The 17,901-nt window shown below is 48.8% G+C and overlaps 1 protein-coding gene across 2 annotated transcripts in view; it reads right to left on the reverse strand.

Moving 5' to 3' along the window:
- Window positions 1-17,901, reverse strand: part of LOC119379328 (low-density lipoprotein receptor-related protein 2) — a 241,805-nt gene that overhangs the window by 223,152 nt on the left and 752 nt on the right. The gene's annotated exons all lie outside the window — the stretch shown is intronic.

The raw sequence follows: 17,901 nt of genomic DNA on the forward strand, positions 1-17,901 counted from the left end.
CTGCGAAGGGCGGCGCACATAGCTGAACTAAGAGAAGCGCGGAGAAAAGGCAATTCGTTACACTAGCAAGCAAAATGTACTACGGACGCTATAAAGTGCCACAATGCGACCAATCGACCGTATGGGGGAAACGTTGATGCTCTAAGTTTAGGTCCTCATGGGGCAGATTTTTAACAGGGACGCCAGTGATCAATATCGCCACGCCGTCTTATAAGAAATGAAGTTAAGAAAACGAAAGCCCACTGGTTCCAGCGAACGTGCATACGGGACAGCGGAGAATTCATGGCGAATCATGCGGTTGAGCGCCCCTGTATGTGCTCCGGACGCTAGATGATTTCGACGTGGACGTCTTAACTGCACTTAAATATTATCGTAATATTCTTTCACAAATGCTAGAAATAAAAAATTGCACCACGCAGCGCTCACGCGCATGCGTCCTGGCAGTGCCCGAGCCTATACGGCATCCGGATTCATCAGACGTCGGCTGAACACACTGCCTGGCCCAAACAGGAGGAGCAGCATGCCGAGTTTCGGTCAAACAAAGCCGGACGTTGTTTGCTTATAGTTCGCTCCACGAGGCCTTGCGGTCCACATCCGTGGGCGCAGCTTAGGGTTGTGCGACAACGCATTTTTGTCCTTTCCCGATCGGATTTTTTTTTTTTTTTTTTTTTGCCGAAAAGTAACCAGTACGTTCCTCGCGGCGTACTTCCGATCAGTTTTCGTGAAAAAGTTTGTGCCCGCCAACAGATATCACGTTGTCCGGTCATGTGCTCTATTTGCATACAATATATTTACCGACACATCACTTACTAACCCCGCGTACGTAAACATTCTCGCTAGTTCGTGGGTCATAGTGAATATGCTTGCAGCGAAAGGCTAAACGTGTACAAAGGCGGGAAACACAAGTTGGTTACAGATTTGGGCAAGTGGGTGGCGTTCCGTAGCTGCAGACTCGTTGTGCTTGTCAATTGTCTGGTTTTTCTTTAACTTCTTGTGCTCAAGAAGTTATGGGCCATCAAGTTGGGCATGTTGATATTCCGTAGTCGCGAAAAATGTCTTCCGTTTCGTGCCATTTTCACAAGCATATACTGGCTTCTTATCACAATTACGACTGGCCTGTGCCGTGACGAAGTTGCTGGCGGGGCTCAAAGGATTCCCCGCGCCGGGTCACGCTGAGCCACGGGCACTGAGCCGCGAGTCACCCAAGAGAAGGGGTGCACCAGCGTCGCCGGACTAACGAAAGGCACAGCGTGAAGGCAGGAGAGGCCCCGGAGCAGCAGCCAAGAAACTGGTTCGGAGAGGGGCCTTTACGGACGAGGTCGTCGTTCGTGGCCCTTCTCGCCTTTCGGCAGAGGACGCACTCATCCCCTGGCCACGCAACCTGCTACCCCCAGTGCTGTGCGAGGCCACAGCGGGTGTCCAAGAACCCCGCGGCCAGCTAAGCGTGCATGCAGAACCAGACCGAGAAAGTTTTCAGGGCACAGGATTTAGCTTATCATTCTCCTTTCTGGCTGCCAGGTATACTGTGATCGCTGCCCACTGGACCTGCGGGCACATGTGAGACAGCTCATGTGCGGCACCGTAAACCTTCGTGGTCGGATACGCAGGCATCCTCCGATGCAGCATTTCACTATGTCGAGGTAGAAAAATCTCGCTCTTGCCACAGTCTGCGGACGTAAGGAGGTCGTCCAGCGGCCCATTTTCTAACGAGATTTAATGCATTAAAGCGGGATTCACACGACAGAACGGCTTAGTCCGCGGGCGACCATCACGTAGCCGCCTAATTACGTCACACAAAAAGGAAACCGCTGACGAGCGGCACATGTCTGAAACACGTCCCACTTGTCCGCGTACTGACCAGGCGATCCGTCCCCGCATGTGAACCCAGCCTGAAAGCGATTTCGTATATCCGAGCAGCGCACCAGATATTCAATAACAGCTTGCAAGAGGTGGAGAGAAGAACCAGAATGCAATATGATAGAAGCTTTAATAGTGAGAACACGTGCATGGTTCTGCCCATGACGCCGACAATCGGTCACTGAGGCCAGTCGATATCAGAAACAGTAGTCTGTGACGCTGGTCCAAGAATTTATCCCGTTAGCATATCTACCTTACTTATATATGCATGGTGACCACGTGCTGTAAAAATTTTCGCTGGCTCCTACATTTAAATGCGAAATAAAAAAAAACATAAGCACTTCTTTAATGCTACGCCAGCTCGAAATGAAAATTCCACTGTGTAAGTGCAGTTTTCGTCACGGCCACGTATATTTAATTAAGCAGAGGAACGTTGAAATATCAGCGCCGTAATTCATTAAGGTATTTTGCTCGCTCGCAAGACCTGCCATTGGAAGGTCTTGCGAGCGAACAAGATACCTTAATTGGTGGTGGGGGGAGGAAACTTGGGCCCCCTAATGGAGAACCCTGTGCGCGGCTATGTCCGCGAGGTTGCAAAGAGCGACAGGCGGAAAATAATGCAACTTACTCCTCGTATAAGATTTTATTCCTGCAACCCTAACAGGCAGCGTCAAGCTCGTGGATAAAATCTTTTCTTTTTATTCTTCTCATTTGTGTTCCACTATTTACCGGGGCCTGCACATTTTAACCAATACGCTTGAGACTAAAACAGACACTGCGGTTATGTACTCGCTATCCGGCCTCGTGACGACCCACCCTATCCGATAACTAACTTCATAGCGTCGCGCCAGGCATCAGAATTTCCAGCCACCCACGCCGCGAGCATGCTTGCTCAGAAGTTTGGACGAGCAGCGCAAGGCAAAGCGAACGCGTATCTGGCAGATGGGGAAGCTTTGCGAGAAAGGAAAACTAGCATCGCAGTATAAAGCTGGCCCTTGTCCCATCCATGCGGGCACGCAAGGACACCATGGGAGAACCGTGCATGTCCGCTTCACGCGAAAAGCTCTGGCAAGGGTGCGCAATTTTTCAACGAAAAAAAAAAAAAAAATATATATATATATATATATATATATATATATATATATATATATATATATATATATATATATATATATATATCGTCGCTGTCACGCGCACCCGAAAAGCTCACGACAGCCAGTATTGAAGTAAATGAAAAAAAAATTGTCAGGGGTTTCACCTGGTTCCGAGAGCGGCATAGATCCGCCACTAGCCGTCAGCATTGACGCCTGGACAGCCACGGTCTATGTGCCTCCTTTTCGTTACCCGGTGCAAATATTGCCTCAAGTGGCGGACGCGGTGTCGTAGCACGTTCGAGCCTTCCATCAACACGGTTTCGCTCAGATTCAACGAGACATACTACGTACGATCACGAGCTGCAAAGCAGGTACAAAAAAAAAAAAGCAAAGGGAAAGAAATCAAGATGGCGTGCTCTGTCAGAATGACGCCAGCCGACGGCCTTGGTTTATTTCTATTGGTCATTTATACGACGGAGTTCCTCTTCGCGAACACGCGCGTGCTACGACGGCGCCATTCCTCATTTGACGTCGGATAAAGACGGAGGAATTTCCATTAAGACGAAGCGCCCAGGCGGCACCGTCTGGAACGATATCGCAATCCTCCGCGCCACGTTTTTATACGCAACAACGTGAAAGGCCGCCGCGCAAGTATCGAAAGGTGTTACAGCGCCGCTCGAAGATTCCACGAACAAGTACACACCCGTACGATCGTAGCTACAATTGGTTTCTTGCCAAGTGGAAATAGTTTCCGGGCCTCTCAAGGTGCATGCCACTATTGCCGGTTAGAACGTTCGCGTGTTTCGCGTGCCATGCGACTCTCCGTTTAAATATACTTCTCAGAAATTACAGGAGCACATTTTTTCACCAAATAAAGCTCAACCTACTATAGTATCGCCATCACTCTAAGCCAGTGCATAGCTTTACCTGTATCACGCGAGGCTTACAGCAAAATGCGCAGAACACTAAAATTTGTCAAATACGAAACAAAAAAACAAAAAAAAAACGACATAGCGTATTCATTTTACCGATCAAACATGCACGCTTCGAAGAAACGTAGCTTTTCCACAACCAATCCTTTAATAATAATAATAAAAAAAAAGCAGACAACGCTACCAACGAAGTGGGCCGATGAAAAGTCAATACTGGCCAGTAGAGGTTTTTCTTAACGATGTCCATCCAAAGTACCCCGCCACAAGGGTAAAAGCTTCTTGTATCACCACGTGTGCTTGAGCATCACATAACACCGAAGAAGACGCGTAAAAGATGCCCGCCGACGGATGCAGGCTGCGAAAAGTGACATTGCCGCACAAATGCCGCGGCACGCAGACGGCGTGCGAGTATTTCTCACGAACTTTGCCGCCAGGAAAAATACAATGGCACGTATAATCGGTGCCGGATACGTGTCGAGAAGACCGGTGACAGCGACGCATTGTTAACTTCTACTTGTGACAGACCGCGTTGTAGACGTCAACTGGGTCGGACGGTGCCAAGGGGCCGTTGACGTGGCTCAGAACGGCCCGGTATGTGTGAATGCGCGTTCTAGCGACTGAGGTTTAAGGAGAACAATGTTCGCCGGCGCAATTACTGCGAGTCGCCCGACTTGGCCTACTCTTCCTGTGACACTTGGATCGTTTAATGGCGCATATCTCAATACCTGTGCTGCTCTCAGATTTCATTCCAAGTGGATGAGCCTTGCAAGCTCTGTGGCTAGAGTTCGTCAAGCGCTATATGTACCGTAATGTAATCAGTTGAGAGTTAGTGAGCATTAGTGAATGAACTATCAGTTAGCGTTAATTAACATTTTGGACGTCCGCTGCACTTGACAGTTAACACTGCAAAAAAAAAATTTCTTTTTTGGTCGGGACGCCCCGTTGTAAATATTACCTAAAGCTTCAACAGAAACACCCGGTATATACCTACATACACATCGACCAGAAAATGAGCGACGCAACAGTCGTGCCAAACCTGAGAGGGTGGTAGGTAAAGAAAGTTCCCCTTTTACAATTTCGGGAGTTCGTTTAATTCAGCCACGACACGTGGGACTGGCCGATGGTCCGGTCGCGCTTGGCACCGCGCGGAACTACAGTGACGGCAAAGGCCTACCCTCGGTTTCGAATCGGTCAGTGCACGCAGGCAAAGTATGATTAATACCAGTGTGAGAAGACTGCTGCTCCACTTCTGAATGACGACGAAAACACAAAGCCTTACGAGGCACATGCCAGGTCTTGAAAACGTAACTCTGCGCGCCCATTTTGAACGATGCTTCGTGTTTTCTGCATTTAGATAAAATAAGTACTGTGACAACTGCAGCAAATTTATGAAGTCGGCAGAGAGAGGAGAAAGTTGAAGTTAGAAAAAAAAAAAGAAACAGTGAGAGGACGCTTAATCATCGCATAAGAGTGGAACGCGATGGCGTTATGGGCCCCGTTCGCGACGCCTTCTCATTCGCTTGTCATGCTACACTTCTCGGCGGATACCACAAGCGTGCCGTGAGGAAAGGAGCGTCTGTGCGCGTGACGTTGTCAGGCGCACAGACGCTCCTTGTATGACTGATACCAGTGCTACTTGGCAGCTGTACTTGCAGTAGGCGCCCTATAGGGCGCCTACTGCAAGTACAGTTGCGAAGCGCCCACTATGCTATTACTCACCAATTTGCGTAGTAGCGAAGTACCCGTCCGTAACGTAATATGCACACCCACGCAGCAACGCACTTTGTTGATGCTGGCTAATGACGACCAAATATGCCTGGTCGCTTTGTAATGGCTTGGAAGTTTTAAACCCTTCGCTTGGTGTGACGCCCAATGAGATTCTAACGCTTCTGCCACGCAATATTACGTCTGTTAGCGTGACTCTTCGCTCTACATGACGCGTGTATACACTAGGGTATAGGGTATTTTTCCAAAGCAGTTTCAACCACCGGCGTGGCTATGTGGTAAAACACTTGACTGCAGCGCAGAATGCCCGGGTTCGATATTGGTTCGAACTCCGGATTTTTATTCTTTGCATCCATCGGCATTTTTCGCCCACTCAGAACGCCGCCGACACTGACGATGCACTTTCTGCGACACGGGCTCTTTAACGCGATCGCGTTAAAAGCCGCTTTAGAAGTCGGATATAGACGGATACCGACGTACTACACTGGTGGTGTTGAGCAAGACAGTAAATTTTTCAGACTTCCGCGCAGGCGGGCGACCTTCAAGAGTGCGCCAAATTGCGGAAGTACGCCTCGCTCCCTGGACGCAGTCTGAGTTTCAGCTATAATCAAGGTAGCGGTGACTCATTCCGGAAAACCAGGCCAGATTTTCATGGCGTATCCGATAGCAGTAAGTAAACAAGTGGACGAGTACACACGGAAATATACCTGCTGTGTTAACAGGCCGCGGAACGGCTCGCAGATTAAAGCAACCCGCAAGCTACAAAGGATGAATATGCATAACGACACCCCATGTATACGCTAGTGAGCGCTATGTCCGTATGATCACGACCTAAAGGCAATGCTGCAAAAGTGTTCAAGTACGAAATGCACTCCAGTATAGCAGGAAGCAGTACCGAATTCATAATTTGGTCACCGCTAAGAGAGAGAGAGAGAGAAATGTAATGCGGAAAGGCAGGGAGGTTAACTATATCTGGTTTGCTACCCTGCACTGGGGAAGGGGTAAAGGGAGACAGAAAAGTAAGAAAGAGAGGAATGGGATAGGGAGGGAGGGAAGCACAAACACACACACACGCACAGGAGTGTCACAATCGTTCAACGAGGCGCGTCGCTCGCAGAAACTTCAACAGTGCTTAGAATAACAGAGAGCTGAGCTAGTTGGTAAGTATTCATTCTAAAAAGACAGGGCGTGCAAACAAGGACACAAGAAAGAAGTCAGGACACCACAAACGCCGACTAACAACTGAAGAGACGCACAACGGCTGAAAAGAAAGAAGGCACGAAAACTTATCTGCGCATGCCCATGTAACAGGCGAACCTATCAATCCGGCACGCGTGGCGGTCTACGTTGAAGATAACTGTTAAGGCATTTGATTTCATCTTTATGCAAGTTAATCGACGGTTGGCTCACGCATGCGTTACCACTATTCTCGATATGCCATGCTTCTATCATCAGGCGCGTTTCTTCATTTCTATGACGGTACAACACTGCGCATTCATCGAATTTTGGCGTGCACTTACAATCTCGACAATGTAAAGACAGATTAGAAGGTGAGCCTCCTGTTAGCGATCTCTTATGTTCTAATAATCTCTGGTTGATGCATCGGCCCGTCTGTCCTACGTAGAAGCGGCCGCAGCTGAAAGGGATCTTATACACCACACTCGTACGGCAATCAGTGAATTTGTTGGTGTGTTTTACGAAACAAATATCGGTCCGCTTCTTGTCTTTTACTCGCTCATTCTTCCTCTGCACAGCGGCGCAAATCTTACCTAGCTTATTGGCAGCCGTGAAAACAACATTAACGCCGTATCTACTTCCTACTTTCTTTAGCCTGTGAGACACGCAATGAATGTACGGTATACCTACGACACGTTTCTTCTTATCGCTTTCTGCAACCATGCTCGGACTTAACACAATAGACTTCTTTAAACGTTCAGCGACCGTGGCCACTGCATCACGAGGATACCCTACATCTAAAAGACGCTTAACCTGTGCGTTAAAGCTATCACTCATTTTGTGCTCACACGACTTGGTGAGGGCTGATTTAAGGCAAGACATGGCGATACCGTTTTTTACAACCTTCGAGTGCTTCGACGAAAAATTTAACAGCGGTTTCGAAGATCTAGGAGAATACTGCCAGCACACGTGGTTCTTCTGGAACGTTAAAGAAATGTCTAGAAATTGTATTCCATTATTCTGAGGCACCTCTTTAGTAAATCTCAGCCCACCTCCATTAATTTCAAATTTTTCGCTCACGGAAGTTACCACCTTTTCAAAGTCCTCACCACTACAAAAGATCAAGTAATCGTCCACATAACGAAAAACCTTAATAACCGAATTACCTAAGGCGCCTTCCAAAAGATTGTCAATCTTGCTAAGGTATAAATCACTAAGAACCGGAGCAACCTTAGAACCAATACAAATCCCTGATTTCTGCACATAAACGCCTTCCTTCCAACCTACAAGCGTCGACTTTAAATACATGGAAAGGATTTCTAGAAAAGCCCCGGTAGAAACACCACATTTATCGGTGAAAACGGTCTGGTGCGCTTGTTCGTTAATACATTCATTAACACAATTTAACAACTCCTCATGCGGCAAGGAATAATACAGGTCTTCAATATCCATACTAAAAGCCTTACAACAGCCGGGGTTCTCCTCGGAGAGGAACTGCACTAGTCCCTGAGAATTACGCATACGAAAAGGGTCTGAAAAACTCAAAGAGGTTAAGCAGTTCTGCAAATAACTAGATACAGCGACTTGCCAGGTGCCTTGCTCTGAAACGATTGCTCGAAATGGGATCTCGTTCTTATGTGTTTTGGCTGAAAAAAACAATTCTAAAGTAAGTGATTTAGCCTTCTTGACATTACAAGCTATTCTCTCAAGATTATGTCTTAACAAAAGGTCGACAATCTTTTGGAAGGCGCCTTAGGTAATTCGGTTATTAAGGTTTTTCGTTATGTGGACGATTACTTGATCTTTTGTAGTGGTGAGGACTTTGAAAAGGTGGTAACTTCCGTGAGCGAAAAATTTGAAATTAATGGAGGTGGGCTGAGATTTACTAAAGAGGTGCCTCAGAATAATGGAATACAATTTCTAGACATTTCTTTAACGTTCCAGAAGAACCACGTGTGCTGGCAGTATTCTCCTAGATCTTCGAAACCGCTGTTAAATTTTTCGTCGAAGCACTCGAAGGTTGTAAAAAACGGTATCGCCATGTCTTGCCTTAAATCAGCCCTCACCAAGTCGTGTGAGCACAAAATGAGTGATAGCTTTAACGCACAGGTTAAGCGTCTTTTAGATGTAGGGTATCCTCGTGATGCAGTGGCCACGGTCGCTGAACGTTTAAAGAAGTCTATTGTGTTAAGTCCGAGCATGGTTGCAGAAAGCGATAAGAAGAAACGTGTCGTAGGTATACCGTACATTCATTGCGTGTCTCACAGGCTAAAGAAAGTAGGAAGTAGATACGGCGTTAATGTTGTTTTCACGGCTGCCAATAAGCTAGGTAAGATTTGCGCCGCTGTGCAGAGGAAGAATGAGCGAGTAAAAGACAAGAAGCGGACCGATATTTGTTTCGTAAAACACACCAACAAATTCACTGATTGCCGTACGAGTGTGGTGTATAAGATCCCTTTCAGCTGCGGCCGCTTCTACGTAGGACAGACGGGCCGATGCATCAACCAGAGATTATTAGAACATAAGAGATCGCTAACAGGAGGCTCACCTTCTAATCTGTCTTTACATTGTCGAGATTGTAAGTGCACGCCAAAATTCGATGAATGCGCAGTGTTGTACCGTCATAGAAATGAAGAAACGCGCCTGATGATAGAAGCATGGCATATCGAGAATAGTGGTAACGCATGCGTGAGCCAACCGTCGATTAACTTGCATAAAGATGAAATCAAATGCCTTAACAGTTATCTTCAACGTAGACCGCCACGCGTGCCGGATTGATAGGTTCGCCTGTTACATGGGCATGCGCAGATAAGTTTTCGTGCCTTCTTTCTTTTCAGCCGTTGTGCGTCTCTTCAGTTGTTAGTCGGCGTTTGTGGTGTCCTGACTTCTTTCTTGTGTCCTTGTTTGCACGCCCTGTCTTTTTAGAATTCAACAGTGCCTTCGTTGCTTTCTGGCGTGAAGCTCGATCTTACCGACATTCCAAGACTGACTGCTCAGAAAGCGGCTGGTCGTCGAGGCGAGCAAACACTGCTGTGAGGGACTGTCTCTCAGAGCTGTACTGAGGGCACTGACATAAAATATGTTCAATGGTTTCGTCAATGCCGCAATGGTCACATGCAGCGCTGTCTGTCATTCCGATGCTGCAAGCAAAGACGTTCGTAAAAGACACCCTAAGCCACATGCGGCAGAGAAGGGTCGTCTGGGATCGGGGTAGGCCAGATGGAATAGTGGGTCGTATACGCATGGATACAGGTGGCGAAGACGGGTGTGGAGAAAACCGGGCGTGTTCCACATAGACCTTGCGATATCATGCGCAAGCGTATTAATCTTTGCTGCTGCGTCGCTTCTTGATAGTGGAATAGGTTCCATCACGCCATTTTCCTGAGCATTCTTAGCTGCATCGTCGGCATGCTCGTTACCGATGATGTCGCCGTGGCCTGGCATGTAAAGTTACAGCATGTCCTTCGTCTATTAGTTGATGGTACAGGACTTATTTCCAGCACCAATTGGCCTTGAGGCCCACGACGTAGAGCAGTTCGAAGACATTGCAGAGCTAGTTTCGAATCAGTAAAAATGCTCCATTTTTGTGGTGCTTCTCGATCAATCCTGCGGAGTGCTCTGCGGAGTGATCTGAAGAGTGATCTGCGGAGTGCCACGAGCTCCACGGCTGTCGATGTTGTCTTGTGTGACGTTCGAAACTGGATGTTTTCGGCTCTTGCTGGGAAGATCACAGCTCCTGCAGATCCTCCAACAGTTGTCGAGCCATCCAAAGTTAAACGTGGTATTCTTCGTGCAGCATGAGTAGAGTCATCTTCTTCAAAGCTCGCGACGAGAGCTCCGCCTTCTTGCGAATCCCTGGCACTGTCAAGCGTAGTTTTGGTCGGTCCAAGCACCAAGGGGGTGTTAAAATCCGTTCCGGAGGAGTCTAGGCTGTTCGAAGACACTCTCGGTAAGTCAATATTCTCTTACAGAAGGAGGCATTCGGTCGATCTTCTGGAAGCGAAGCGAGGTCGTGGGCAGGGGCGCGAGCAAGGTGCCTAATATGAGCTCTAAGCACCTCCAAAGTAATGTGCACTGTGGCCGGATGATCTTTGGCAATTGCGACGGTTTCCGCTGTTGATGTGCAGCGTGGTAATCCAAGACAAACTCTGAGTGCCTGGCCCTGGGCGTTTTCGATTGGGCGTATACTGCTTTTGCAAGCGTTCGTCAGAACCAGCAAGCTATACCGCAGGTACCCGAGAAACAGCGTTTTGTATAACTGAAACATCGCGTGCACTGATGTGCCCTACGTTTTTCCTCCGAAGAACCTGAAAAGTTGTGCGATAGCCGTTAGGCGCTTCTTCAGAGTGGCCACATGGGGACTCAAGCAGAGATTTCGATCGATCGTGAAGCAGACATTGTGTCCATCGATGGCGATGGGATATGACGTCATTGCCTTCCGCGTGAACGCGACCAGCGTCTATTTCTCAGGAGAAATCTCGAGGCCTCGTTCTCTAAGGTACGCAGATACTGAATTCGCTTCTTTTTGGAGCCTCGCACGTACCTGAGGAGGTGTTGCACCTGACGTCCAGGCACAAATATCTGCATAGAGAGATATCTGCACGGAATCTGGTATGCGTTCCACGAGACCGATCAGAACCAGGCTGAATAATGTGGGGCTCAATACACCACCTTGAGGAACACCACGGTGTGTGTAATGCTCAGAAGTAGGCCCATCATCAGTTTGCACAAAACAATGATCTCATATGTAGGTAGCAACAGATCCAGCGGTACACTCGCCCACCCAAACCAACCGATTCGAGGGCGTCAAGTATGAAAGCATTGTCATATGCTCCTTTGACATCTAAACAGTAATAAAAAGTAATACTGGACGTTGTCAACTACGCTAGTAGCCGCATCGATGAGGAGGCTGTACGAAGCGGCTGTCTTATATAGGTGACAAAAAGAAAAAAAAAAACACGCATCGCGCCCCACATTGATCTTATGCAACAGCGGCCTCAAACGAATATGAAGAAACGTCTTCCGGTCTTGAAAAACGAACAACAGGAAGGGGCGGTGCAGCACCTTCAGAGAGCGTCTGAATGTCAATCAAGCAACGCTAAAGTCACGTGTGTGTACTTCCTTTGCAGAAAGCTCTACGTCAAAATTGTCATTGCTATCGTTAACGAAGCCAAGAAAAAGAAGGCAAGAAACATGAGTGCAGTGGCCGCGTAAACGAAAAAAAAATCCTATTTTCCAGCGAGATCGGATATTTTAGAACGAAGGAAGAGTAACGAAAAAAAGAACTGCACGGAAATGGCACAAATGCACATAACGAAGCACTAAAAAGCCGCTTCAGTGGTCATCTAAAGACGAGATAAAAATAATGAAACCCTCTGTGGAGAACATTTTCAGTTGGGTCTTGTCAATATTTGGTACGAGAGGAGCGCTCCTGTAAGGGTCAACTGAAAACCGGCTGCTACACGACACGAAAAAGAGGACGCAGGTGAAAGGAGCCGCTCAGTCGCTGGAGGACCGCATTGCGCGCTGTAGAGGCATCACAACGCACAGGAACTGCACACACGATGAAGCGCTTCTAAAGCATTCAGATAAGTGCGTTCAGACGCGCCAGCGCGTGAAATGCACGATTGTGAAACTCAGTTCTCGCGATTCCAGCACGCTTAGTGCGACTGTCACAGGCACAATGCTGAATTTCAAGGGAGGAGGCGACCACAATAATCGTTTCTACATCGGCTTCATGCACCTCGCCACGTTTCTTCCTCTCACGAGTGGAAATGTCTTCGCGTTGCAGAAGCTCAATTCGACAGGCACATACCATCGAGCGCACCGGAATCGGCGGAATGCTGTAGTTTTAGGCAGTTTTCAGACCGCCACAAAATAGTTACATCTGGTATCCTAGCAATCAGCACGACCCGCCGTGTTGGCTTCACGGCTGTAGTGTTTGGATGATAGGCACGAGGACGAAGGTTCGATTCTCGGCCACGGCCGTCGCATTTCGTTAAAGAAGAAACACAAAAGTGCCCGTGTACTCCAGGTTTGGGTTCATGAATCCCAGGTGGTCTTACATTAACCTAGAGTACGGCATGCCTCAATCATATCGCGGTATTGACGCGTAGAAGTGCTGATTAATTTTTATTAGAATTGCAGCGTGGTCGTACAAGGTCTCAAACGACATGTTTCGCCTCAGCTCAACAAGTAACTTAAAGCTTTGCAACAGTTACAGCCTCGTCAAGACTGCGTACGTAATCGTAACAGGCAGCTCCGAACGCACCGAGTTGCACGGCGGCAGGGTAACGGGCACTGATGCGTGTCTGCCCGTTCACACTTGGTCGACCCTTGCGCCAGCCTGTTTACGCGGAAGCCACAGGAATGAAGCACGCGACCTCGGCATCCGTGGATTTGTGAGGCGTGTTTGAATTAGGAGGATGTTCATCGAAACCGCCAAGCATGCGCAAGACGAGGGCTCCGTAAATAATGACACACGCTCCTGAAGCTGTCCGCATAAACACGGAAGCCGCACAAACCTCACAGCCAAAGCAAGTCGCGAAAGCTTCGGCGACACTCTCTCATTCGTGGCTCTCAAAAAGCCTTTGAATTTGCGGTCCTGAAGGGTTCTGTAAAAGTTAACGGCACGAAATAACGATGCGTGATAATATCTAAGATTATCCTGGAAATAAACTCAATGAAAGTGCGTGCACATGACAAATTGTTCATAATAAAATGTACTGCAGGTGGTGAGTCACAACGAGTGACTAGGCGCTTGAATGCATCTTGGGCATACAATTCTTCAAGTAGAGCGAGGCCTCCGATAGCAGGAAGAGGCTAGTGTTTGAAAAAGCCTTCCAGCTTCAGCAAGAGACTCGATCGCGATCGAAACTGCGCATCGAGCACGAAAGGAAGGATGGCTGGTCTCGCATAGAGCAACGCGGCGATTTACAACGCGTCCAGCCCAGACGGGCCGAGAGGACAAATGCACCGCTATAGGTCACATTGAGCAGACGCTCGCAGCCGACGGCTACCGGAAAAGGCTAAATGGTTCCAGCGGCATCCATTAACCCGATTCAGAGGTACACTCCTTCGGTCCCGCCAACTACAGCGCCAGAAGGCATCGGGTGCGCACAGCGGCCGCATTGAATCCCTGTAGTAGCGCGGGTGATTAACGCCGCGCTTTCTGGCGATGGCACAAGTTGGAAGGATTTTTTTTTTCTTGCCCGGCCTATTCGCGTACGAGAAGCGGCCAATTGATGACACCGACAAAGCTTACCTCGCATGGAGCCTGCTCGAAACATCTGTCCTATTAGTGCAATCTCTTAGCTGCGAATCCACGACTGGCGAAAATTTCAGACAAATCGAAGTAATTTCAAGCCAAGTCACAGGCGCGTGCTTGAGAATGTTAATGCTGTGGTGCGCAAAGGAACGAAACACGAAGGAAGGCAAACGAAACACGGTGCCTTCCTTCGTGTTTCGTTCCTTTGCGCACCACATCATTAAGATGAGTTACCAACTCGCCCAGCAGTCCGTACTTCTTGAGAATGTTACTTGCAAAGAGCTTTTTCGCAACAAAAGTTAGCTTGCTGAAGGGGAAACATTCACTTTGTCTATAAGACATTTCCTTCCGGAGATAAATGAACTATACATTCGAAGAAACCGCCAGGTAGCGAAACTTATGCGCAATGAGATGATTTTTTTTTTTTTCATCGCTGCATTATTGGCTCAGGTGCGCCGCTTTCTGCGTACTACGGCAAAAGCGCTGCAGTGCCCCTCCGCCGCTGAGCTGCCGTTTTTCCTCGTCGTTGCTGGACGCTGTTCGGATGGTATCCGCGCGATACGTGGACGTCACAACTTTGTAAACCACTATACACAAGAGCGCTGCCAGCAGGTGTCTGTGAGGCAAGTACACCGAATCATGTTTGTGAGTTACGTGTGCGATAGCCCGCTGGACGCATTCTCCGTAGCACCATCATTTCGCTGCTGATAAACGGGAACAAAAATAAAGTTGTGTTTCTGCTTCTCTCAATATTTTCCGTGCCTTTTATTGAACTTTTTTTGGAAGTCAGCTCCTGTGTTTGTCGTTTCGTGTGCTTAGAGATATATGGGTTATGAATTATCAAGGATCCCGAACCAGAGCTTTGCTAAAGAAATGTACGCAGACACCCTTGCACACATGCCCGAGAAAATCGACAAAATAAGCGTGCATCAAGCATGGTATATAGCAAGCCAACGAAGAGCAAGAGGACCAGGGATTGCGACTACAAATCTTGCGCGTTTAAGGCCTTGTTTCTAAAACTACGTGATAAAGCGGTTATCGCAATGCGCCTAACTTCGTAGAACATCACTCTTCTTTCTTTTCCCGACTTCTACCTTTGGCATCTGCCCCGCCGCGGTGGTCTAGTGGTTATGGCGCTCGACTGCTGACCCGAAGGTCGCGGGATCGAATCCCGGCCGCGGCGGCTGCATTTTCGATGGAGGCGAAAATGTCTGAGGCCCGTGTACTTAGCTTTAGGTGCACGTTAAAGAACCCCAGGTGGTCGAAATTTCCGGAGCCCTCCACTACGGCGTCTCTCATAATCATATCGTGGTTTTGGGACGTTAAACCCCAGATATTATTATTACCTTTGGCATGTGCCAAACCGCGCAAGTCGCGTACGGGGGCGCAACACCACGGCTGACGAAGACAACGTGCGCTCGCCGACCGCGGGACGGAGCACTGCGAGCACGTCTACGCGGCAGAGCAGCGAAGCGCGCAGCGGCGGCGCGCGTGCCACTCGGCGACGGCACGATGACAAGGCCTCGGTGACACGCGGCCGCTTCAAGGACAGCCGCGCGTACTACATACACACCGGCCCCTGAGGGAGCGCGCGCCTGCGACGCCTACACTGCGCAACGGTGCACGAAAGTAGGCGAAGATAAGAGATATGTGTCTGGAAAAAGATGCCGATTCATGCACGCATAATGTCCTGACGTCTGAGGCACACACTATTGCCATGCATCGCTGACGTGTCAAGCAGTTTTGTGCAGAGTCTGGCGATATTCCACTGTTTGACAGAAATATTCGTTTCAATTGGAGTTTTACTCGCTACCGTGCCATGTCGCAATATGCTCCCTTCTTTGTCCAAAGAAGACATTGGTATGCATCCAGCTGTCCGCCTCGGTGGTACAGTGGCAACGGTGCTCGGCTGCTGACTCGAAAATCGGCGGTCGCATTTCGATGGAGGCGAAATGCTCGAGGCCCGTGTACTGTACGAAGTCATTGCACGTCAAAGAACACCAGGTGGTCGAAATTACCGGAGCCCTCCCCTACGGCGTGCCTTATAATCATCGTGGTTTTGGCACGAAAAACTCCAGTTATTATTATGATTATTATGCATTCAGGTGTGCTAAAGGGAAATTGAATGTGGATAAAAATTGGCGGCTCGTGCACAGTCCTAACACAAGTTGGCGCAACCGCACTGTACACCATCACATACTCCAACCAATGGAAAAAATTCCGTTCGCCCGAAACGATTCTGGTAATAGTTGTGTTAAAACTTAGCAGTCTTATGTACCGTCTAAACGAATTCGGGGTGCTTCTACAGCGACAATTCTAAAGTGTAGCTCGTGGAAAACTGCACTGGTAAAAGGTACCGCAGTGAAATAGAAGGCACCGAGACCCGAACCAAATGCTACGACAGCGAACGAAACCTAAGCTGGACGACGGACCAATGAATGCAGTTCTTGAGAAGATTCGCTTCGATGGACAAGCTCTCCTCTGGGAAAGACCCACGTGTCGTGAAAGTCAAGCGGCACATGCCGGCGAAGCGCTAGGAAAGCGACCCGTCTTAAAGCACGAGCCAGAACGTCTAGCATTCCGCCTTTCGAACGGCCTCCGCGAGAAGCCGTGTCCACGAGCAGACGCGGAAACCATCGTGCCTTGTTCGACAAGTGCCGAACGGCGGCGGCATTCCCCACACACCACGGGCTTGCCTCAGGTGGGGCCAGACAAACAGCCCCCCACCCACCTTCTCCTGGCGACCACCCTCCTCCTCAGCCGCACCGTCGGGAGGGGGGCGCCCTCGCAACAGGCAAAACACAAAAAGATGGCGGTCACTCATGCATCACAGTTCCGCCGGTTCCACTCGGAGCGGCCGAGGAAGAGCGCGGCAAGCCGAGCAAGTCCCCGCACCAGCGAGCGTCCCGCAGAGCCGCGTTCGCGCTGATTCAACGCCGCTAGTTACTTATTCACCCCACGCGCTGGATCCCAGACCCGTCGAAGCGCGGAAGGAACGCCAGAGGGCTCAAGGAGCTAAAAAAAATAAGAACAAAAAAATAAAAATCAGGCGAGCAGTCACAGGCGCGACTTTCCGTAAGACAACGAAGGCGAGATGATGAAACAACGTGTTGGCAACTCTCCGGTCCTGGACACGAGACGAAAAAATGCGAGCCTCTTCACCTTCGCCTCGCGTTGCCCTCGAAAGCGGAGCGATGACACATTTGAGTCGTCGCAACAAACTTGTTTGGCTATATAAGGAAAAAAAAACACCGCCAGAATTTATGCAGCATACGTATGCTTGTGTTACAGCGACTGCCACGCAGAGGGCTCTAATCACGTGCAACTAGCTTCACTTCAAATAGCTAGTTTACTCCGGGTAAAAAAAAAAAAAAAAAAAAGCCTTCGCGACGGGACGAAAAGCTCACCAGGAATGTTGGGGCCCGAACGAAAGAGGGGCGACCTGTTGATCGTCGATTCCACCACGAGGAAAGAACAAGTGCGGCGACCAACGTTTCTGCCACGAGAACTTCATAGGCAAGTAAGAGACACGGTGCTGCGGCTTTGGTAGTTTAAAAAAAAATATCAGGATGATTTAACTATTGCAGCCACGTTGCTGACGTTTAAATGCGATAACGAGGAAAACGCGCAGCTAAAGAAGGCTACGAAAAAGAACGCAATGATGGTTGTTGTATGCCGAACAGTAGCGTACTACACATCGCAAAACCACAACATCAGAAACATAGTACGTCGAATACTTATGAGCTCACCACCCGCTATCCAGAACAATCGCGATATATTTGATGTATGGTTTCTAAACGTTCTGTCGCGGCGTATGTCAGTACATTACTTCGGCGAACGTAGGTCTTCA

The sequence above is a fragment of the Rhipicephalus sanguineus genome, chromosome 1 (assembly GCF_013339695.2).
Source record: "Rhipicephalus sanguineus isolate Rsan-2018 chromosome 1, BIME_Rsan_1.4, whole genome shotgun sequence".
Classification (NCBI taxonomy): domain Eukaryota; kingdom Metazoa; phylum Arthropoda; class Arachnida; order Ixodida; family Ixodidae; genus Rhipicephalus; species Rhipicephalus sanguineus.